This window comes from Cololabis saira, chromosome 6 (assembly GCF_033807715.1).
Source record: "Cololabis saira isolate AMF1-May2022 chromosome 6, fColSai1.1, whole genome shotgun sequence".
Taxonomy (NCBI): Eukaryota; Metazoa; Chordata; class Actinopteri; order Beloniformes; family Belonidae; genus Cololabis; species Cololabis saira.
Window position 1 is genome coordinate 32355778 of NC_084592.1, and position 25954 is coordinate 32381731.

Here is a 25954-nt window from a genome sequence, read left to right on the forward strand (position 1 = left end):
ATGAAATGACATAAGGGATGGAAAGGAGGCATGACAGTTTTACAGGGGGATGATTTGGACCGTTTTTATTTCAGGGGGGATGATTTGGACCGTTTTTATTTCAGGGGGGGATGATTTGGACCGTTTTTATTTCAGGGGGGGATGATTTGGACCGTTTTTATTTCAGGGGGGATGATTTAAACCGTTTTTATTTCAGGGGGGATGACTTAAACCGTTTTTATTTCAGGGGGGGGTGCCATCTCCCCTCATCCCCCATTAACTCCAGTACTGCTGGTAGACACAGCAATGGTATGGATAGCTTTTAGCAGAGGCTTCAGACTTTCTCGTGTCCGGGATCCCCACAGCTCCTTGTATTCCCCAAATCCTTGAATACTTCTCCTCCTCTCGACTCGCGGGACCTCCGTAAACTGATTTATGGTTCCGCGTTACACCAACGCAGAGCCTACGCCTTAAGGTACGCGGCGACGCGCATGTACGTTGCGCGTTGCCGCGTACCCTACGGCGTAGGCCTTGCGTCGATTTAGCGCGGAACCATAAATCAGGCTTTGCGAGTGAACGTCTCACGAGGGGCAGTCGCGTTCCGACGCCACTGTAGCCAAATCGCAAGGAGAGAACAGAGAACTGAGCTCATGAGAAGTCCCAGTACGCCAGAGGCTAATATTGAGAAGTGGGGGTACTCCGTACCGGCGCGTACCGGCCCACTTAAAGCACTGCGCTGGATAGACTTTCTTGTGCGCTGAGAATATGCGGGCAGTGCGCGATTGCGCACGCGCGCAGCTTAGAGGGAACATTGCCACTGGGTAGTCTTACACTTTGCTTCGATCCATTTTAAATGAGCTTCTTGCCAAGAAAAGATACATACATCAAGGCATATGGCTTCTGCTTTGAATTGTTGGGCTTTAACCTGCATTTGTGGATGGTACAACCAACTGTGGTCTGGTTTTCAGGAAGTTTCCTGAGCGCATGCAGGCGTTTCCATTAAATAACCACATCTGCTTTTAATGTAGTTCTCCCTGAGGGTCAGATCATCATGGATAGACAACATCAATTTTTATTCTTATTCTCTGCACACAGATTTCTGCACATTCAGAGTATTTTGATTAGTGCCATCAAGCGATTAAAAAAAAATTGTTAATTAATTACAAATCTTAATTAATCTAATTAACCGCTTTTTTAATCTCACCTAAAAATTGCTGAGAAAAGCCCTCAACTTGAGGTGTTTTCCTTTAAATTCATTACATTATTGTAGCAGATCAAAAGATTGATATACAACAACAAAAAAGTGGCTTTATAAAGTCATCTATTAATTTTTTTAACAGACTTGAACAGATGCAGTCTTCGGCATTTACATCCACTTGGCAAGAACATTCTCCAGCCTCTCTGTCGCAGACGTGCACATGTGCGGGCTGCTCTCCTCTGGTTTAGTTTGGGGAAGAGCGTTGCTGTGGCAACATCCTTGCTGCTAATGTTAGCTGTGGTTGCGCTTGCGACCGGGTGTTTGGGTTTATGTGGCTAAACTTGAGCTGCTTCGGTGGTGAGCAAAGTCCTTTCCACAAAGAACACATATCACTCTACCTTTATCAATGGTGCCGTCGGGGCGTTTTACAAATGTAAATTCCCCTCACTGGACCGATAACTTTCACATGCTCCTCCATTTTCACTTTTCTTCTCCGCTACTCACCGCCCCCCCATGCCTCTCAGGCTACAATGGGAGTCTACCAGCGTAGCTAAACAAGCCCACACACAGGGACAGCCAATCAATGTCCACTTCAAGGTGGGACTGGCCATTGTTTTCCACCCCTAACAACTCAAGCACAAACACAGATTTCATAATAAAGGCAACTAGCAAACAGAAAAAGGAAAGTTAGAGATTAAGCGATAAAAAACATAACGCGCTAAATATGCCTGTAATTAATCGCAATTAACGCACTAATTTGACACCCCTACTTTTGATTTTATGCATTATAGGTCATGAGCGATCCAGGTTGTTCATTCTGCAGTGAAACTGCTGTTACAACCAAGTTTTTCAATCAACAATAATTTTGCAGCATCAATATCTTACAAGAACAAGTATATAGAGTTTAAGTGTATACAGGTTGGACACAAATGACATTTAATACATAGAATCTCTGAGCACATGCAATCAAAGCAAACTCCTGCAACTATGGGCTATGGCCTAATTAAACATTTTTATTAAGCACAACAATAGTCCACATGACTTTATTGATAAAGGCTGTGAAACCACTAAAATCCACAGTTAATGATTGAAACTGCAACTACTGCAGAAAGACACACAGTAATCCCTATAACGTGGTTCACCTTTCACGGTCTTGCTTCTTCACGGATTTGCATTGTGCATCGTGTTCTGCATTCTGATTGGCTAAATAGTCTCCCCGCTTCTTCACTTCCTGTGTCAATAACGTTGGTCGCTTAGCAACAATGCTGAGAATGGCCAATGGACTTCAGCGAGCAGCTCAAGAATGGGACCCTTTGATGAATCGTTCATTCTTCTTCTTCCCCCTTCGGCTTTTCCCTTCAGGGATCGCCACAGCGAATCAGTTGCCCCCATCTGAGCCTGTCTTCTGCATCCTCTCGTCTTACCCCAACTACCTTCATGTCCTCTTTCACTACATCTATAAACCTCCTCTTTGGTTCCTCTGGGCCTCCTGCCTGACAGTTCAAAACTCAGCATCCTTCTACCAATATATTCACTATCTCTCCTCTGGACATGACCTAACCATCTCAGTCTGGCCTCCCTGACTTTATCTTCAAAGCCTCTAACATGTGCTTTCCCTCTGATGTTCTCATTCCTGATCCTATCCAGTCTGGTCACTCCCATAGAGAACCTCAGCATCTTCATCTCTGCTGCCTCCAGCTCTGCCTTCTGTCTTTTCCTTAGTGACACTGTCTCTAGACTAGGGGTGTAACGATACACTAATCTCACGATACGGTACGATACGCGATATTGAGGTCACGATAACGATACGATATTATAGAAGTATTTTTTTAACAACCTTGAATGAGGAACATATGACTGGAAAAAAAATTGTCTTTTATTTGAAAGACACTAAATACAAAACAATGCTGTGCATTTGCCCTATTGTTACAGTTTGTAATGCTTTATAACTGTTTAAGTTTTAAAGAGAAAGCCAGGCCAACCATTTTTCACAAACTGAACTAAAAGTTTGCATTATGCATCTTCAGTTTCATACAAGTAAAAATATTTTGCCACAAACTGAATAGTTTCTCATGTATGACTTGACTTTTTTCTTTTTCAGAAATTTAACAACTAAAATTAAATAAATAAATAAATAAAAGTAAATAAATACATACAATTTTACATCATAAAAAAGATTGATTCATGCTCACCTTATAAGTGTAAGAGGAGATTTATTTTTGTTAAGGTTATTTTGGTAATTCAGGGTTCATTATTTTATAAATATATTCTTTATATTCTGTAAATCAGGGACTATAGTTACACTAGTCAGTTTATCTGTAGTGCTTAGTATGTTTTAGATTGGGCGGAGTGATACGCCACAGTACAGCACTAGGTGCTGTTGTTGATGTTCTAAAATCCTACACTGTTGAGGGACATTAAAGTACACTCGAACTCAGCAGAAGTTGCCCCGTGTTTATCCTACTCACGACCCGAAAAAAGGTTTAATTTAATAAGATAAGGCTTAACTCTACACCAGCATTACATAAGTAAAATTACAAGAGTCCCGTGATCGGGACTGCTAAACGGTACTAGTTTCTTCTGAGCGGAGTAAGATTTTGGTCCGCGGGTCGAGGCGTGGTCGTGGTCGGATGCGCGTTACTAGTCAACATAATAGATTAATATTAATAACCCAATAACGCGATACAGTTTGTCACCTCCACGACACGTATCGTGACGTTTTTGTATCGCGAAATTTCGTGGCACGATATATTGTTACACCCCTACTCTAGACCAAACAACATCGCTGGTCTCACCACAGTTTTGTACACCTTTCCTTTCATTTTAGCTGAAACATTTTTAATCACACATCACACCTGACACTTTTCTCCACCCGCTCCATCCCGCCTGCACACGTTTCTTGACCTCTTTTCCACACTCTCCATTGCTCTGAACTGTTGACCCCAAGTATTATTCTTTTAAAAAGTATACCAGTCAATAAATCAATGCTGAGATATGATTTCTGGTTCAATATCAGCCAGTCAGTGGAAGAACGGTGTACAACAACACTAAGTATATTATGAAATCTATAATCTTTATAGTAAATTGGTTAAACAATGAATTCCATTTCCTTTAGAATATCATGAAATCAATATATATCCCTTTCACTGTGAAACCTCATGATGAAAGTTACCAGTAGCTACACCACAACCACACTGCTCTCACAGCCCCCCACCCACGCACCCATTCCTCCGTCATCCACCAGGAAACAGCTGTCAGCTGGCTTAAGTCCATCCTTTCTTGCTCAGCACAATGGAGGGAAGGAAGATGTTTCCTTCCTTTCCAAAAGGCAACCAGCATTTCAGTCGGTTTGCAGCAGCCAGCAAGGTTACCAGACTGAACAAAGGAATTTTGGAGCCACATTTCTTTAAAATAGTCATTTAAAAGCTTCTTTATCTCCTCAAATGGCTAGCCAAGTTTTAAAATGTCAACAACTAGGGATCTGGGCTACCACATCAAGTTAAAGACAAAACTTCTTAAGGACTGAAGGACAAGGGAGGGAAAAAATGCCTTAGAAACACAAGGGAATCAAGCTCCCTGTTCCTGTGACAGTTGTAGTTTTTTAAACACTTGTCACTCATTCGGTGGCCTTACTAAAACTAAGTCACAACCCTGCAGGGTGTGTCAGGATTTCCCTCTGAGTGTATATGGTGTGGTGAACAGTTCTCAAAAACACCACCATGGCACAAACTGTGCAACATGATGGGAAAAAATTAATAAAAAAAGGCTAGTGGTTTGGGTGTTTACATTCCTCTAAAAGTGGCATTAAAATGCTATTACAGTCCATACCCGTGCTACAAAGACAGGTCAAAACGATGTTAGGAAAGAGGCTTAGCTTTTCAGTTTCACTTTTGTTGTAAATCCAGTAGTAAAAAAAAAAAAAGAATGAAAAAAGAAAACATGAAATACAGTAACTTCTCCAAAGAGAGAAGAAGATGGCCAAGAGCACTGCGTCAACATAGATAGTCATAGATGTGGTGACTTGATGTCTTGGGAAATTACAAAAAGGATTTCCCTAGTCACGTGGGAACAAAAATGCAACACGAACTCACAGAACAGAATAAGGAAGAACACACCCCAGCTTGCGCAGCAGTGTTGATATGCAGGGGAGATCTTAAGATTTTTTAGACTGCTTCCATTGCTTCCAATTTTTTTCATGTGAGATATTTAAAAGGCTTCTCCATTAACATAATTAGAAAACACAGACATACAGGATCCAAGTTTAATTAATGAAATATATTTTTCTAATTGTTTGAAAACTTGCTAAACGATCAAGGTTTTCGTATTTCCAGTTATCATAGAGGTTCAGTACAATGGGAAAGAAGCAACAAAAAGTAAGAACAGAATGCTAAATTAAAAACTATATTCTGTTATAAAAAGTAAAAAAAATAATTAGAACAACATGAAACAAATGTTGGGGATAAGTTGTTGCACCTCGTGCCAGTGATTGGCATTTCGGGGTGATGCCGTCTTATGTGCGTTAGCATGTTTGACGTATTGCCAGTAGCACCTCAGTGAACCAACTGCGATAGACGGTCTTTGTCCGGTCCACCAAGCGTGCCATAGCCTTTATATTGCAATGGGAAACCGAAGTGCTCCTATACGCATGATTTAAACCAGTGATTCTTAACCATAGGGCCGCGGCCCACACTTGGGCCGCGAGCGCCATCTAGTGGGCCGCAAAAAGAAATTCAGTTTTGTACATGTGGGCCGCGAGGGCCGCGGGACTGCATAGCAACTCCTAACCAAATGAGGAGAAGAAGACACTCAGCTAGCTGTACGTGTAATAGTAAGAGAAATGGTGTGTCTTTACAGAGAAAATCCTTCATTTTGCACAGAGTAGGTTTAGATCCGCCAGGATTAGGGATCGATTAATTGGGTCTGCGCCCAGAGCGAGCGAGCGCGGCGTGCTCATTTATCCCGGCGCGTGCCCGCGGCCGGGGAGGTCGGCTGAGGCTGCCGCTCGGGCGGTGGGCTCCGTCGTTACTGCTGAAGGATGGTAGATGTAGATGCGTGGGCTGTCGTGTCTGCTGGACTGGACTGTTCGGGCTTTCTCAAAAGCATCAGAAAGTAACTGCTGCAGCGCGACCAGAGAGCTGCGGTGCGGGCTGTGCCCGTCTCAGCTGATCAGGCTCGGATGAACCCGACACACTGAGTCCTGACAACTTATTAATGTAAATAACTTAAAGTAAAATCAAACTAAGTTTTGTCCTCGCTGTATTTTTAAATATGCAACCCGGAATGGACAAATTCATCCTGTTCAGTCTTCCCACTGGGACAAAACCAGTGTCTCATACGTTCAGAGACCGTGGCGTTCAAAGTGCGAAAGTGAAACGCCACTGAAACAAAACACAAAGTTTTTCATCAAACATATCCACTCAAGTCTGAACTGAAGTCACAGAAAAATAAGCTGAGCATCTTAAAACACCCATGTTTGGGTCCAGATACAGCTGTGAAGCAGCTTTCTCCACAGTGAACATAATTAAAACTAAATATCGTTTCAGGCTCATCAATGACATGAGCACCTCCACATGCATATTGAGAACCTGAACCTGAACCTTAAATTGTTAAGATGTGTTTATATTAATTTAGTATAAAAATGTGTTGAGACAATTAACAAAGAAAAGGGGAAATTCAAACTGCTGGTAGAGAAATAAAATAAGATAGCATTTGAAAAATAAAATAAAATCTACTTTATTTTTAAGAGAAAAAAATATGTTTAATTCAAGTTAAACATGTTAATTGGCAAATATGTACTTTTTTTAATATAAAAGTCAGATGCAGATGTTGATACAACTATGAGGCTACTTGAATATATATACACACACACACACATATATATATATATATATATATATATATATATATATATATATATATATATATATATATATATATTATGATGTTCTGGACCTTCGCTTGAGTAAATTTTCTCTAAATGGACCTCTTAAAGTTGAATACCCCTGCTATACAGTGTTTATATTTAATGGGCCCCGGGCCACTCTGTACTGAAAAAATTGGGCCCCAAGGTCAGAAAGGTTAAGAACCCCTGATTTAAACGAAGCCGGTGGCTCTTCTAACTCCACACTCTCCATTCTTTCTGCTGCCTCTTCGGTATTGTCGGTGGCTGGACTCAACTTTTTAAAATACTCGGACGTATTTGTCGTGTGACTGCGCTGCACAAATTTTCTCAAAACAATGACAAACTTAGAACAGTCTGTGTGGCTATTGACGTGATTGTTATTTGCAAATAAATTGCTATTATTGGAGAGAGCCATTTAACAACATTTAAGACTCTCTCTTTGTTTAACAGTATTTAAAAAAAAAAAAGAAATCTATAGATAAGGTTTCAATCAGTGGCCGGAGGGGATCCGGTTTGGGAACCTCAGGATGTCATCTCTGCTTTTTGCTGATGATGTTGTCCTGTTGGCTTCTTCAGACCGGGACCTTCAGCATGTGCTGGGGAGGTTTGCGGCCGAGTGCGACGCGGCAGGGATGAGAATCAGCACCTCCAAAACCGAGGCCATGGTTCTCCATCGGAAAAGGGTGGCATGCCTTCTCCGGGTGGGTGGAGAAGTCCTGCCTCAGGTGGAGGAGTTCAAGTATCTCGGGGTCTTGTTCATGCGTAAGGGAAAGATGGAGCGTGAGATTGACTGATGGATCGGTGCAGCGTCCGCAGTTATGCGGTCGATGTACCGGACCGTCGTGGTGAAGAGGGAGCTGAGTCGAAAGGCGAAGCTCTCGATTTACCGGTCAATCTACGCACCTACCCTCACCTATGGTCATGAACTTTAGGTAGTGACCGAAAGGACAAGATCGCGGATACAAGCGGCCGAGATGAGTTTCCTCAGGATGGCTGCAGGGTGGCTGGACGCTCCCTTAGAGATAGGGTGAGGAGTTTGGTCACCCGGGAGGAGCTCGGAGTCGAGCCGCTGCTCCTTCACATTGAGAGGAGTCAGCTGAGGTGGCTTGGGCATCTGTACCGGATGCCTCCCGGACGCCTCCCTAGGAGGTGTTCCAGGCATGTCCCTCCTCCCTAGGGAGGTGTTCCGGGCATGTCCCACCGGGAGGAGACCCGGGAGACCCGGGGAAGACCCAGGACACGCTGGAGAGACTATGTCTCTCGGCTGGGCTGGGAACGCCTCGGACTCCCCCCGGAAGAACTGGAGGAAGTGTCTGGGGGGAAAGAAGTCTGGGCATCCCTGCTGAGGCTGCTGCCCCCGCGACCCGGGAACGGACAAGCGGAAGAAGATGAGTGAGAGAGAGGTTTCAATCCGCGCACAACCCTATATTAGTTAAATCCTTAATTATATCAACTTTATCCTGTAGCAGTCAAATAGGATGGCAACCTAACCAAGCTGATAAATCCTTAAAAGCAATTTTAGGATGGGTAAGGTGCAAAGGTCTAGTGACAGACTTCAGCTTTTCTCTGGATGTTGGCAATAGAGATGCAACGGTTAGTCAACTTTGCCAAAAAAAATCGATAAGAACGTCATCGAATTTGTCTACTATTGTTAGTAAAAAAGATGCATTCAAAGCGAGGCATCGCCCTCCCTCCCTTCCTATCTTTGCTGAGAGTCGCATGTGCACAATACAGTACAGCACCAGGAAAAACAATCCATGTGGGAACTCTGTTAGAAGTATGCTCTGCGCGCAAAAAATCCTGTTAACTAGCTACTGTTAAATGTTGTACCGTACTCGGATAGGTACACATCTGCACTGTACCGACGGCCCTGTACCTAAACGGTAGGAATGAGTGTACCGTTACACCCCTAGTAGATAATACCAATACTAATGATAATAAAATTAAAAAAAAATTAAAAAAAAAAATATTATAATAATAACAACAATAATACTTTATTTGTCAGTATATATCTTACAAAACACATTTAAATTGTTGATGACCAATCGACTATGAGAATAGTAGTTGCAGCCCGAGTTGGCATGTATGCATGCAATGAATGCAATGAAGCATGAAAAGGAGATCAATTAGGGCTGCAGCTATCGAATATTTTAGTAATCGAGTATTCTACTGAAAATTCCATCGATTAATCGGATAAAACATATATTTGTTTAATTAAAGAGCAATTATAAATATACATAAGATGTTAGATGTTAATTGACATCAAGACTAAATTATATAATACAGTAGGTTCATGGCTGTGCATTAAAAAACCCTGAACTTACACAAGTTGACCAAATTCACTGCCTTCACTCAAAAAACTAAGGATCTTACCAAGAAATGTTCTTATTTCTAACCTAAAAATGCCATTACACCTGATATCAGACATAACTTAAAATGTTAGGTGTTTTCCCACGTGTTTCAATTGAACTTTCATTTGTGTCAAGCAAATTTTAAGTTGTAGTTAAGTTTTAAGTTAGAGTTTTGGCAGTGTTCAAAATAAAATTATGAGACCTGCTGTATTGGAGCACATTAGACACCAGTGCTGCTTGTTTTATCCATGAATGACTACAGAGATAAAATTAAATGAAAACTACCCAGTTAGCTTCATTACGTTTTTATTTTTCTGACATTTTCTGCCTTTTCTTTTAGTTAAAACTGTAGCGGGAACAGAGGTTTATATACCGGGTAAAGGCTGATTTATGGTTCCGCGTTACAACAACGCAGAATGGTGCGCGTCGCTGCATACCCTACAGCGTAGCTGTGGAGAGCCTGCACGGCAGCGCAGCACCGCCAGCCGGACCACCGCTCTCCGCCCTCGCCGGAGAGCACCGTAGGCTCTGCGTCGATTTAACGCGGAACAATAATTTTGGCTTTAGAGGGGGAACATATAGGAGAACGGACCAGAAGAATATAGCGTGGATTAAAAATAAAAGTTAAGCACTGAACTACATTAGTCTCCCGTCTGGGCCATTGCAGACTGCCTGAGCATGATGTTACTAAAACCAAACATATCCGCCGCCTCTTTCTTCCCCCTTTAACGTGCGCAACGCATGGATGTATGGCGCAGCGTCAGCGCGTTGTGTCGCATTAAATGTGGTCCGGGCGTAATACGAGGCTTTGAGCTGGGGAAATTAAACGAAAAAAAAAATAAATAAATTAAACGATTCCTCGAGGCAGAGAAAATTCCTAGATCATTTTTTGTAATTGAATTATTCGAGGAATCGTTTCAGCCCTAAGATCAATGAATCACTTTGCTTGTGATCTCGGTAAAGAAAACTGCGAGATCGGGGATGATTTGTCAGGCTCTTCAACCAAAGCCATCGGGAGACTGGCAATTGATGATGAGAAACAGTGGCGATATTTCCGCATGTTCTCCGTTCCGTTTGACGACTTGTTACATGGGATTGTCCCTCTAATTCAGCTCAAAACCACACACTTGTGGTCAGCTGGTGCTCTGACCTGGACCAGGTATATTCGCCCCCTTAGACGGTGAACAGTGTGTGTGTGTGTGTGTGTGTGTGTGTGTGTGTGTGTATAATCACGTGACTTCACCCATCCAGTCTGAACGAGAAGGGAAACCCAAGAAAATGGCATAACATAATGCTGACATAACAGGGCTGTCTAGTGTGAGACTCGTGCATTTCAACAAGTTCACACACTCTCACGCCACATATGGCATTTTTCACGCTGAGAAATTAACTTCACAGCACAGTAACTCCAACAGCCCGTCTTACATACGAGTCACGACACGCTACTGTGCGCTGAGCTCTCTTATATTTATCGGTAAAACTGCCCTGACCACTGATTTGAGGTCATATCGCCCGGCCCTACCCTGGACTCTAAAAATGTAAAAGCCAAATAATATGCAGCCAAACATTAAGTTCAACTTAAAGAGGTCCTCCTGTTTAGGCATTCAGACGTGCCTGATTGATTTATCTGCCTTATTATCGTAGCTTGAAGACAGGGGTCATAACCGCAGTATGTGTCCTGTGACTGCAGTGTGGCGGTATTCTGTTACTGCGACCAGCCCTAAAGCAGAGTACTGCAGTTTGCAGCTCACACATCCTGAACTGATCCATTTCTTTAACTAGATATTTTTTCCCCTTTTAGAGGCTGAAGAAGAATGTCAACCATGTTACAGTATGTCAAAGCTGAACCTCCCTGCATCACATTGATAACACTGAGTAAAATAACTGAGTACTTACTGCTTTGATTAACTAATTTTCAAGTGGGATTCTATTATTTTTTTTAACACAATGTCATTGCAACAATTTATATTATACATGTATATGAAAATAAACAAATATCCAAAGAGATGTGGTAATGATACGATACCGCGCACATTAAAAATGTAATTCATTCATTATTTTAATAATAGATAACAGCATTACAAATATCTGATATGAAAAGTTTTGGCTTTAAAGAAGACGTAAGAGTGACGTCAAAACTTTTTGAAATTGATTGATTAGGCAATTTGTCTAGCAGAGTGGCTAAGTCCATTGTTTATGTTGCTCTAAGCACTGTCTGGAGCACATGTAGCAAGGTACAACACTACCTTCATGGTACAGCACACAAATGCAACCCTATTGTAAATATGTATGCATACGTTACATACGATAGAATGCCTGGATCATAAAAAATTTTGTTCAGCTCTCTTCATTGACCTTTTTAAGGCGTTCGACAGTCGATCATACTATTCTGAAGCGACAATTAGGTTTATTTGGACAGGCCGTTGGTTAATTTGAAAATTATTTGTCAAATAAATGTGTTTGTTTTGAAAGCAGCTCATCCACACTTAAATATTTCTACCGTTGTGCCTCAGGGCTCAGTTCTGGGCCCCATTTTGTTTGTTATTTATGTAAATACATTGGGCAGAAACATCCCAAATTAGGCTTGTGTTGAAAAAAAAAAAAAAAAAATTCATAGGTTTTATTTATTGTGCTTATATGAACTCATTGTTGTAGCCATTTACTTCTCAAGCGCCAATTATGTTGACGATCCAAGTTATGATTACAACTTCTTAAGCTTTCATTTATTACACCAACACAGCTATGACATTCTAATACTAGAACACAAACGCTCTTCATTATTCTCGCATGTTAAAGACTTCTTACAGCAAATTTATTAAGGTGAAAAGCATGCAGGCCAAAACAAAGAAGAGATATTATGTCCCTTTCATTTTGGCCAATCTATAATAATATACAGCCATGTGAAGATGAAAGTACTCCCTGGTCATCAAGTCTTTATTTGATTTATATAAATACAAACGTAAACTGTACAATGCCACCATTTATTACACCGAAATGTTTTAACAGCAACAACCAAGTCAAAATGCAGAAGTACTGAGTGACAAACTACATACAGCCTATGATTCAGCACCTTGTAGAACCACCTTCAGCAGCAAAAACTGAATAGGGAATTCTAGCCTAGTCATCTTGACAACATTATTTTATTGATGTATACAGGTGTTTGTTAAAACACAGCTCCTTCGGAGACCCACCACAGAATTTCAGTCAAGTTCAGGTCTCGTCATTTCAGCTTCATCCTTTTCTGTTTCAGCCCAAGCTGTTGTAGATAGAGATTTGGTTTGAGGCGCTTGTGCCTCTATTCTGTGCAGGGTTTTTGGGTTATGCATTATGGCCAAACATCTCCTCTTTGGTCAAGTGTATCTAAAGATTATTATTCTAGAGGTCTTGTACTTGGTGCAGATGTAAATTTGCAATTCATACATGATCATAAAGATTTTCCCCTGGCATTTTCTATAGTTGTTCAATCCTGTAACTGTGCTAATTTGAACTGTAACCTATAACATGCTAACCAAGGCCTGTCAAGTCTTGTGTGTGGCTCCTGGGTCTTTGTTTTTGTTGCAATTTATTTAAGTATTACAGTGTTAGAACTTGTTTTAACATCAACTTCTGGGAAAATTGGCAACTGTTATGAATTTTGTCTTTCTGTGAATAAAATTTTCCCTTAGCATTAACACATATCTGAATCCTCCTGACCAGCAAACTTTCAAAACTTCTACTTATATATATATATATATATATATATATATATATATATATATGTTCAATTTGACAAGCAAATAGCAAAGTGCATCCCATCATCAATATACCCTCTTAACCCCTTAACAGTCAATAAAATAGTTTTTTTTTTTTTTTTTTTTTTTAAAAAGGGACCCTTTTTACTTGTGTAACTTTTTTTTTTGCAATAATCATAGTATGTAGTTCTACTGAGGTTACCAAATACAGCCATTTGCCCTGTTAAGGGTTGAATTAGAAGCAGTAAGGTTATACTTAGCAATTCCACCCACCTCTGTATTTTGGCTTAGTTTCTGTTTTGTTTAATAAACAATGAGACAGTGTAATATGTCATGTGTTGCTGTTTGAGACCGTTTCTACCTAATCTGAAGTCAAGCTGACTTTTGTATTATGCCCTGATATTTTAGTTAAATATTTTAAGAGGGTGTTCTTCATATTTGAGACAGCTGTATATTTTATTTATCTGCACACACCCACAAAAGAGATTTTTTCTTCATGTTTAGTAAGATGAGGAATGTGCAATGTCAGACACACTGCTTCAACTTTTTTTCTGCCTGTGCAATAGGAAACCCTGTTATGACCGACAATTTTTGAGATGACTAGTAATGAGTGACATGCAGACTGCATATTTGCAATAAATTAAGCAAGGAACATTTGACAAACACAGTTAGGGAAAATTACACATCACTATTACACATCACTAGAAATATTGCAGCTACAGTACATGATGCTGACCAAAGAACAGGTACATTGTCAGCATTAACAATAATTTGTTACCATGACGCTCAGCCAAGCCTAAAAAAAAAAACACTGCAAGGCCAGTGTTTTTCTGTCCATACTCAGTATATGTGAATATATGCAATAACCTGAATTTCCATAAATCCCAAAGAACATTCAGTTATTGACAGCCAATATAAACATGATATTATTCGGGCATATACACTTAAAGTAGACTTACAATAGTAACTAGCAAATAAAATTGGTATAGTGAGACTTATGATATTGTGGGTGAGCTTCACCACACCAGAGAAAACTGACATTGTAACACGTGCAACAGCTTAAGGCTTGAAGACGTCACTAGAACTGCCAAACATCCGTTCATGAGTCTACTACATACATTGATTAAGCAGGAAGTCCAGTGGGAACAGTGTGGGGAAAGCTGCTACTCTAGAAAGAGTAAAGAAAAGATTCACGAAAGAAAAGGATCCATTCCTGCACACCGGATGTTTTCCAGAGTGCCATAGCATTGTGCAAAGCTACTGTGGAACTGGGTTTTTCTCTTTACATATGTATTTATTTTTACTTATCTTACTCTGCACTTTAAATAGGGACCAGCACCTGCAATGAAGCACCTGTAATTTCGATGTATACGAAATATGAACAATGACAATAAAGAATCTTGAATCTTCAAATATTTTGTGAGGTGATGGAACATTTTTTGTTTTGAAGGAATACTTGACATTCAACAGGGTAGTGCGGCAGAGGGAGCACCATGATTTAGGATCATTTTGCTCCCTGGGTCTGCAGCAGTTGCCATCATTGAGGGGAAAACCAATTACAAAGTAAACCAAAATATCCTATACAGGACAATGACACGATGGCTCTGAGGTGAACTTAAGTAGCTGGGTGTTGTCGCAGGTCAATGATTCTAGGCATTTAAGTTAAACTACCGGAGAATGGCTTCAGAAGAAGAAAAACCTTCTGGAGTGGCCCATTCAGAGCTAAGACCTTAATTCCATAGGGATGCTGTGGGATGATCTCAGGAGAGCTGTTCAAGCCAAACATCCTACCAATGTGTCAGAGGAATGGTACTGAAAGCACTGGCTTGAAGACATTTTTGCTAAATGAGTTTCAACCAGCTATTAATTTCATGGGTTCAGTTACTTTTTCCATCAAGCTGTGAATGTTTAACAGCCAACTTTATTAAACTCAAGAAATTGTAAATATGTCTTATAATTGTTTGCACACTGGATATCATTCATGAAATCTTTATAAAATCTGTGAGCAAATGTGCGCATTTAAAAAAAAAAAAAGTCAAAACCTTTGAGGTTAAGCTTATAACATTACCATGTGTCACATCAATATACATTATGACTGCCGGGAGGGGTATTATTAACAATTTTAACAAGATGGTTTTAAATTCAAATTTCCTTCACTCAAAGTTTGTTGTCCCACAAACACTGTACTCCTTTCCCTTATAGAGAAAACAAATTGGTTGTTTTTATGAAGTGATCTGTCTTGTTTTCTATTGTACATTTATAATTGGGCTTTAATTAAGCGAAAGTAAGTTTTATCTGATTACTCAATCGATGATATATTCAACAGAATAATTGATTACCAAAATATTCAATAGCTGCAGCCCTATTGTTCTGTGAAAACTTTATGCTCAAATTAGTTCTGTTCACGTTTCATAAACTAGAAGTATTATCAGGGCTGCACATAAGTGGGCATGCGCCGTCAAAATCCACAGTGCGCTGTCAATCTTGTGCTCCGAAGCGCTTTTGCGTACCAACAGCTGGGGCTCATCTTATTGGTTGTGGCCAGACCAGAATACTAATATTAAAAAAAATCTATTGGGAGAGCTTTTCCCCAGAACTGCCACTCAAAGTTGGTACTGGCCAATCACAGCGCGTCCTTACTCCCCCTCCATGCTCGTTGCGGCGGTGGAAGAGGTAAGGATCAGCTTTACTGAACAAACCCCGACACGTCTCGTCAAAATGTCCAAGAAGCAAGCGGCATTAAGTAATTATTTTGGCGTTCCACCGCCACCAACTACAAAGAGACGCCAAACTGAACCACTAACCGTGGATAGAAACAGAAAACGTGTGTTCGCCGAGAAGTGGCTGCATGATGTTACACGGCGACGCGCGCAGCAAGGCGCTGCTCTCCGATTATGGCTCACAGTTTATGAAAACCCCAAATAAAAAATAAATTTTATATTTTATGAAATCAATAAACAATTCCATCATCAAAATTATAACAAATAAAGGTTCAATATATCTTGCTTTGCATGTAATAAGACTAGGTAATATATTAGTTTCACCTTTTAAAAGGAGCCGTCTGTAAGAAATGGCCAAAACTGGTACTGCAGTCACTTTCAAAATATTGTTGAGCGGCGTGTACCCTCCCCCTCCTCCCCCCGACCAGAGGTTGCCAGGTAGGCTGGAGAATGCAGCAGGAACGTAGGCTGCCATGGCTGCGATAATTAGAGACGAGCTGGCAACCCGGATGCCGAAACAATACTGACTTGGTGATTGGGAGATAGGTGGAGGGTGGAGCTTCAGGCCAAAACAAAAAATGACAACATAAACATCAGTTGAGGGCTGCAACTCCTCTTTTTAAACTGGAATATCCTGGCTTGAGTGCTGTTGTCAGTGACATAAGTATTTGAAATTAACATAATTTTTAAATGTCTGTTGACATATCGGGGTCATTTTATGATTCGTTTTATTATTGCTCTTACATACAGCTCCTTTAAGTTGAATTATTGAAATAGATTAACTTTTACACCATATTCTAGTTGAATTATTGAAATAAGTTAACTTTTACACCATATTCTTCACCTGAAGCAATATTCTACACCTTGGCTGATGTGGACATACAGAGCATAGGAGGCTATTTCAGCTGCTATATGGTTGGCTGTCTGTACAGTCATGCAAGTTCAATTCTATTAAAGAACACGTTTTTTCATATAAAATAAACACATTTTTACGCAGTTTAGAAGTTTTGGGGCTTTTTTTGGCTCCTGCGCTGCTGAAATCGGGGGGTCCTTTATTTCTATGTGCAAAATATGCCATGAGCATCCCAATCTGGCCGATAAAAACTAACTTTTATACAGACTCTACAGACTAACACGCACCATAATTTGTTAATTCATCTTTATACGTGAATAAATATCGTTTTGCCTATAACTTATTCCTGCATCCCTCTTTTATCGATCCGGCGAGACGGGTCACCGCGTTTTTGGAGCCCCAAGTCACATATCCAGGGGCTCCTCTGAGCACCAGACCAAAATAATTACGTGCAGCCCTGCCTATTATGTTTGTCTATGATTGCAACTCAGATAAGGATCAGAACACATTTTCTTGCAAATTAATACAGAAATTCACTTAATTCCAAGGGATTCACATACTTTTCTCTTCCCACTGCATACTGTTTGGTGCCAAACCAGACAATTGTTTTTTACTGTGTTTATCATCATCATCATCATCATCATCATCAGTAGTTTTGTTTTAGGATTCAAAGCTGGATTTCCATCTAAAATTTTGCCAACAAATGCAGTGCACCAAAAATGCTCCATTCCTTTCAGACAGCAACTCCACTTTTCATTCATCTGCTGCTCTCATCTTATTTCCCTGTGTGCACTCATAACGTGCATGTTGCTCTTAAAGAACAAACTATATGGTTGGGGAATTCATTCAAATAAACTCAGTTTTTCCAACTGCTGAAGCAAATTCAATGATTTTGCTACAGTCATATTTCTCATTTATTTACTCATGAAAAATGATTACAGTTCAGTTATAGAGGGACATTGTGTATTAGGATTTATTTGCCTTACTTGATATTGTATATCCTGTGATTACCACTCACATTGCGGCATTATTGAAATTATTTACAGCTGGTTTTCTGAATATTATCCCAAAAAAAAAAAAAGGGTTATTGAAATGCACTTTAATCCCATATTATTTTATTTTAAAGTATATTTACTCTGAGGAAGTACTGCAGTTAACTAGTTTAATATAGCTGGTGACCAAAAAAGAGGAAAAAGGTAGTTTTGAACCCCTTTTACATTGGCAAATGATTAGTAACTGGGGAGACAAAGAGATTCGCTAGCTGATCGGCCTCAGAACCTAGGACGCCACATACCGGCGTATGTCCAGAACCACAAAAGATGGTTCATCGTTTCAACAAGTGGACACAAAAATGACAAACTGGGACCAAAAAACACTCATCCAGATGTTCATCCTTTTGAAAATGACACCTGTCTGATGGTGATAAATCTTGCTGATGTAGGCACAATACGTCATTCTACACGCCCACACAGGTTACACTTTGTTTCGCATATAACGCCTCCCGACTCGCCTCCACTCCACTTCAGGCGCGAGGTGACAGACAGCACGCCTTCTGTTTACATTGCCAACGCACGCGTTCATCATCCAGTGATATTAGCAGGATACAATCTACAAACGCCTTTGGATTGGCAGCTTCTTTTCTCTAATTTTATGGTGCCTTTATGATTGGATTCCCGAACCCGCAGCCCGCACCCCTGATATTCCCCCTCTGCTGTTTCCACTTTTCTGAATCAATCAAATGTAGAATATGACAGGACTCCCAAGCACACAGTTTTTTCAGCACATCTCCCTCAAATGCTCAAATCAGCGACAAAACAGTATCATCTGTAGAACTGCTGTATCAATGACAAAGTCTGTTAGTTTTGTACATTTTGGACCCCATACCTGATCCCAAAAGCCTTCAGAACCTCTGACAACTGCTCCAAGACTTTTCTGAATGTTAGCCAAGTTCTAGATAATTTACCTACTTATAGTGTGACTGATTGGAAATTATCTGTCTGATTCACAAGCCACTTTTGCTTATTTTCCATTACGCCAACAGGTGCAAATGTGACAAATATGCAAAAAAAAAAAAAAAAAAGAGAAAAGAGAAAAACTTAAACAAGGTGGAGAACGTTTGCTGAAGAGATTTGGCAGGTAACAGAAAATCTCAACCTCATACTGACTAAAGTAATAGTTGATGAATTCATATTCTGTAGCTGCAGTTGAATGCTTCTTGCCTTGTATGTTATTTTATTTCTTACTAGAAATACAAATCTCTGCTTTTGGGAAATGAAATTACCCTTAGCCAAAAGAAGAAAAAGGAAAAAAACATTTCACTTTCTTTATGGGGTTGTTAAGCTTTGATTTAATTGGCAGAGCTCATGTGGGGTCCAACCCTCAGGGTTCTTCTGTGCACAGAGTCCAATAGTTGAACTCAGGGTTCTATGGATGTCATGACAGTTTGAGATTTTTTTTTAAATAGTCTAAAACTTTGTTTATGAAACCTCTTTAACATGTTTCTTGATCATTTTTCTACTTATGAACCATCTAAAATGGAACTAGACAAAATTAAATTGGACTTTTTGATACTACAAATCATTGTGGAATGGTCTGAAGTCAGAAAAGGCATATTTGGGTTTTTTTTTAAGTTGAGCTAAATAACCACCCACACATGTGAATATTTACAACTACAGTAGCCAGAGACTAGTTTAACTGGCCAATAACAATGAACTAGGCTGGATTATCCATATACTGAACCGGCCGAGCGCCCAGGGGCACCAGCCAATGAGGGGGCACCAAATCTAATGACTAACTGGACCATATATGTCATATTTGGTTATTTTTTCTATATATTTGCTGGAAGAGAAGCAAACAGGTACAGCAGTAACCAATGATATAATAAACATACATGATGATAATAATAATAATAATAAAAGAATTGCGTTTGAGTGAGTGCCTTAACAATTTAAACTTAAATCTAACAGCACACACATTGTTATTTTATAAATGTGCTGTTCCCTACCTTCACATCAGCTCATTCAGTAGGCCTGTTTGATTGTTTAGTGATATACTGTAATAGTTTTGCATGTAGTCCTCAGACAGGCCATTTCATTTATCATTTCCATTTATCATTTCCATCATTATGATGGAAATGATGATAGTTAACATAGTGTTACACTGGCCTGTGAGTTGCATTCTGATTGGAGCATCAGTGTAGTATGATGTTTGTAGACTCATGTCTATCTGTGGTGTTACTCTTAGTCTGTTGCTTGTTTTACATTTATTTGTAGTATGAGTGTTGAGCATGTACTTCAGCAATACGTTCATGTAAATCTATGCTCTTTATAACCATAGTAAATTTCCCTTTTTTTACCGTAAAATGTGGGAGAAGGGGGGCCACACTGACTTAATCCGGGTGTGACAATGAACAGTGTTTCTTCAAACTTATAATCACAATGTATTGAAGTCTCTAAAGCTCATAGGAATTATCCTGTACCCAAAAGCGGCCGCTTGGACATCATTGGCGATAGTAGACCATCCTAATCTGATCTTCATTATTATAATAACCAGCAGCAGCGACAGTGTTGGGGCATTTCTGTGAAGTTATGATGGCAGAATAAGAGGGTTCTGTCTCCAAACAGCCAAATGGTGTGATGACTTCATGCTTCTATTAATAGTGATTGTGTGTTGCTTGTGACTGGTGCTTCTGCATGATCTCAGAGTGATTTGATCCACGAAGAATCTCGCTGCTCCGTGTGGGCTCCGGTACGAAAGCAGACCAAAACACACGCGTCCCGTGAAATACACGCGAAGACTAAACGTTGTTTTCTTTTATTTCGTCCCCCACGGAAAATGTCTGGCCCGCAGAGCCGAGGCCCCTCCGTGTGTGAGTGAAGGTTGATTTATGGTTCCGCGTTACACCGACGCAGAGCCTACGGCGTAGGGTACGCGGCGACGCAAAGGCTGATTTATGGTTCCGCGTTACACCAACGCAGAGCCTAGGCTAATGCCGCGTTCCATTTGGGGAGTTCCTAGTTCCCAGTCGGATTTTTCAACTGGAACGCCCCTCGAAGTGGGATTTCCCACTGGGAAAGTGGGAGAGTCTTCACCACCCCCGAGTTACCATTCCAAGATGGCTGCCCCGGTTGTAAACAGTAGAAGAGAGCTCTGTAAAAATTCGTAGCACTTCATTCTAGTTTTGGTCACACTAAATCAGTCGTATACAAGTATTGTTCGGCATATATACGCTGCTATAGTGTAATTTACATTTTTCATGTGGTATATGTGAACTACAAACTTGTTTACCTACTTTGTAACTGGAACGCTGATAACTCGGCTGTGACGCCATTCCCAGTTCCAAGTTCCGACTTCCGAGATAAATGGAACGCAGCATAAGCTCTGCGTCGATTTAACGCGGAACCATAAATCAGGCTTGAGAGCGAGAGAGCAGTAAACGCTGCAGCCGCTCCGGAGTCACGGACCTGGGTTGCTTCATCTTTCTCTTTAAATTACCGACAGAAAGGGCAATTCCTGCAAAACCGTCATACTGTTTAATTAAAATAGTCAAATCCCACTGTTCCCAACTGTTCAGAGCGCTGTCATTGATCGAAGAAATGTGTGGACAGTTTTCACGTTAAGGGTCGGTTTTATCGGCGCTGCTGCTGTGAAATAACAGCAGAAAAGCTACTCACCGTTACGAGCTTCTCCCCCAGCCAATGTCAAATAAAAACGTCTTCACCGCGACATATTTGTCCTCATCAGTGTGTTTCTCGGCCACCACCGCCCTTATTCAGCCACAGAGGGGAGTGTGCTGCCCACATCTGCGAAACAATACCGAGAGTAGCTGATCTTTGTATTGCAACAGCTGATGCTATAAATAGAAGAGCTCCAAAAGGGGGGGGAATAAAAGTTTTGTTACAACATTATAGGTTCTCACTTTAGTTTTCAGTGTGATGTCGAATAGGCATTTTTTGATAAATGTGAAATGAATGAATTGTGATCATTCAAACCGTATTTTTTTGTCTTATTTTCTCTTTAAACCTAAAGAAGAAATGGAAGAGTTCCCCTCTTTAGAGTAATGGACTGTTCCCTTGTAGGGACCTCTTTAAAGGGACATTCCTGTCAAAATATCACCCTGATTTAGGGGGAATTAAATGAATTCATTTGGTGAAAAGTTGAAGCTATGAAAAGTAGCATTATGCTCTTCAGTGTGCTGTAAATGTATGCTATTTTCTGATTTACTTTTAAACCTAAAGCGTTGTATGCATGGAATAAGTTGAAGAGGGATTTGAAATCAAGTAGAACCTTAACCTTATTTAAAAAAATATTGAAAAGAAGGATGATTTCTCTATACAAAGTAATGAGTGGTGATGCTTACTACCGTATGTTGATTTGGGTATTCATTTAATTGGTGATTTGATTTGATTATTCAAGGATGAAGGAAACATGTAGACTTCACCTTTTTTTTCTCTTTTTCTTTCTTATTTCTAGAGGAATCTTTGTTATCCCCTTGGAAGCAATTTGTTTTACTGGCAGTCTTATCTCTTACCTCTTACTTTTATTTTATTACTTTAAATAATCCTTTTGCGGGTAGGCATTGAATAAGCTTTGCTTCAGCCTACACCTTTTTCAGTCTAGATGTTATTTGTATATTGGAAACTTTTTTGTAATGTTTTCTTTGAGCAGTGTTTTCGTTTCCGTGTTGTCATTTTTATTTTATTTTTAATTTTGTAAAAGCTATTTTGATGTTTGTCTTATTTTTATTCTTTTTTGTGATCTCATGACCGAAAATAAAATAAACTAAACTAAAAAACTGCATATTGCTGGACCTTCTATTGGTGTGCCATTTAGACAAAGGCACAACACTTATCTTACACTTCATCCACATACTGGCAAACTAAGCAAAAGGTTTCATCTTATTGATTTGTATTATGCATGTAAGTAGCATGTCATCATTGCTGGAAAATGTGTACTTGTTATGAGCAAAGATAATGATGTAATTTTGCAAAAGCAGGACACTGGTCAATTAATGTTTTTTAGATTTGTGTCAGTTATAAGTTCTGCAAAGAAGCACAATATTTTGTATATCAATATTTGTATATCGATTTAGATTAAAGATGTTTCTAGGAATGTATGAAGGCTCCAAAAACCACAAGTCAGCTCCAATCCCCCCACAGTTTAAACTACCTTACCAGCTCCATGTCTAACCCCAGCCCCAGCTCCAAGTCAAGCTCACAAGCCCCACTCAAACCCCGACCATGCCTGTAACCTAAGGTCACCCCCCAGCACCAGATCCAATCCATAGTGTACAAGAAAAAACAGGACAACCCCTTTTGACATCACCCTTTTTGAATTTTTGAATCCCTCTTTCTCCAATGTCCTCTTTTCGTGCTTGGGGTCATGTTGCAGGCCCACCTCACTTCAGTTTCACTTAAGTCAACTGTCTGAGTTTGGCTGGCCTAGTTTATGATACCCTGTGATGCTAACTAATGTTTCTTTATTTTTGTTATGATCGAATCTGGTTAAACATGGTTAAACATTCGTCATTTTGGATGTCAGTGGCTAGTGGTCTCGTTAGTCAGTTTGCAAATGTCCTGAAAATGATCTAAGACAAAAGTTGCTCAACTGAAAGATCCAGCTGCTGCAAGAGGCAAAAGCTGATAAGGCCAACCCAACACTTGTTTGTGCAGTTAACTGCACAATAAGCTATCTTATCTCTAAATCTAAAATTATTACATCCTTTTAGTTCTTTTTTTACAGCTCAGAAGTCTAGTTAACTGAAGGTGCTGAGTAGGTAAGGTAACAGCAAGCAGTCTGACCCCATAGAGTCAAAACACCACACTGCTAATTATGCTTGTCTTTGTGGCACACAGATGTGAAATCCAGATATAAACACCAGAACTTTATTTTAACCAAGCTGTAAACATGTTCTATTCTGCTGCCAAATTATGACATTTCAACAAAAGGGTGAGCCAGTAGAGATGGACTCTCTTTTAGAGCAAGGAACTACAACTGTCCTTACTTCCCCAACAAACTGAACGTAGAAAACCAGTGTAGCCCCTCTGGTCCACACCAAGTCCCCACCATCTTCTTGCTAGACCTGCACTGCACGTATACAGGTTTTTTTTTGTGTTTTTTTTCAATCAGGACTGGACTGTGACAAAAAATATAATGAGGGGTAGGCCCGGCTATTCATATAATTTATTTAACTCTATTTTATTTATTATATTTTTTTCTCTAGCATTTTTGCCTTGGTACAGCTTATTTTCAGTCAGTGTTAAACACCACCCCATCATGCTTCTACTGTCGTCCCTTTAAATGTGCCGTCCACACAAGACCTATGTCATAAACAGGTGTAGCCGTGCCTTTGTAGCGATTTATTCACATGTTGTTGATAATCAGAGTATAAGTGTATTTGCTTACTTTCGGCTGACTCCCATCCACCTGGTTGTGGGGTACACAATGTCCATACTTAAAGGGGTGTACCAATAAGTGGTAATAAAGGCAAATCTGCCAATAAATAAGCTTTTTATAATGATATAAATTGACCAAGAAGTAAAAGAGTTATGTAAGTAATGCACATCACAGCAGGAAAGAAAAATGCAATTCCCAATTCTCATGTTATTTTCATAATATGATATGATATGATATGATATGATATGATATGATATGATGTGATGTGATGTGATGTGATGTGATGTGATATGATATGATGTGATATTCCTTTATAGGCTGTTGTATCCTAGCATCTAACTGCAGATGTTAAGGCTGATGAGAAAATGCTGCTGCCCTACTTATATTGTGTCAAGGGTGTCAAAAATCAAATCAAATCAGTCCCACTGGCCTCAAAATGAGTTGACCTTGTCAAGTTAACAGCTCCCCATTTGACACCACAGACATCAGAGCAGCCAACACTTAAAAAAAACACTTGTTGTTATTCACCAATTTGTGGTTTAATATAAACCCCCCCCCCCCACCACCACCACCGTGTCCATGGCCAGGCTGCAAGTAAATCTATTTCTGTTATTCGGTTGGACCGTTTAACATGGGGGTCAGTGGAAACTGACTCACTTTCAGAGCCAACTCGCAGTCATCATTCAAGGCGCTGCAGATTCTTGTACTTCAACAATGGATTCAAAAGGAAAAGGCGGAAGTTGGCCCGCTGGTTTGGAATCACTTCCATGCTTTAATGTTTGCCAACATTTCTTTGCTAAGTCTTTATTTATAGTCAAATAGTTTATAGCAATACTGTGCATGATCACAACACTAGAGGTTCCAGTAATGGACATCTTGTACTACCAGGTCCAAAGACAAATGCTTTAAAGAGAACTTTCATATATCGATCATTGGCTCTTTGGAATAACCTGCCCCAAAACCTCTGCAATACCCTTTTCAGTTCAGTTTCAATTGTATTTGTCACTGTAAGGTTTTTTTTTTTAGTATTTTGTTGTTGTTTTTTTGTTTACCATGCTTTTTTAACAACTCCCATCATGTAACTTGTTTTTAAATTGTAAGTTTTTTTAGTACTGAATACTGATATTAATTAATGTTGTATTTGTAAATTTATTTTGTATGTCTTTTATGTGGACCCCAGGAAGACTAGCTGGTCGCTACGGTGCCAGCTAATGGGGATCCCTAATAAAATCAAAAATCAAAATTTCAACATGTACTAACATGTTAATTGATGCGATGAATGAACTCTGCAGTCACAGGTTACCTCGGAGGTGACTTATTTGTCATCTCACCATTATTTTTTCCAATTTGCCTCATTTGACTGCCCCTTGCTTGGTGGCATGATACCCCACCCTCTCTGTGTCCCCCGCCTCATCCCACAACCCCACACAGCATGAAACAAGACGGACACTGCCTAAGAGCCACTTGAAAGCAACGCTTCCCAGAAAACCTTGGTAACTATGAGCTTGTTTGCCAGTGAAGGGCAGCTTAGAGCCACAGAACACGACAGCAAACACTCAGGAATGTGGGTGTCTCCCAGGATTTGTCTGTGTACATATTTGAAGAGAGATTGATTGTAAGTCTCACATGTCTGCTTTTAAATTTGTTCAGCAAATTTAAAAAAGACACTTGGATAAAAATGGACAGCAATCAGAGGAAGCCAAGAGAAATGACGCAGAGCCATCACTTTAACTAGCCTGATAAATACATTAATGTTTTATAGCTAATTTTTAAATAGGCCTTCGCCTGTCAGAGAGAACGAGAGATATTTCATTTGATGCACATA

General features: G+C 40.0%; 1 protein-coding gene across 2 annotated transcripts in view; it reads right to left on the reverse strand.

The window, feature by feature from the left end:
• LOC133446132 (ras-related protein M-Ras) overlaps positions 1 to 21557 on the reverse strand; it is a 45538-nt gene extending 23981 nt beyond the window's left edge. The window contains exon 1 of one of the 2 annotated variants that reach the window (XM_061723965.1): positions 21026 to 21082. The gene's annotated coding sequence lies outside the window, so the exon portion shown is untranslated. Of the gene's footprint in view, positions 1 to 21025; positions 21083 to 21407 lie in introns of those variants that run through there. The other variant, XM_061723964.1, reaches the window with a different exon arrangement.
• Between the last annotated feature and the right edge of the window lie 4397 nt (positions 21558 to 25954).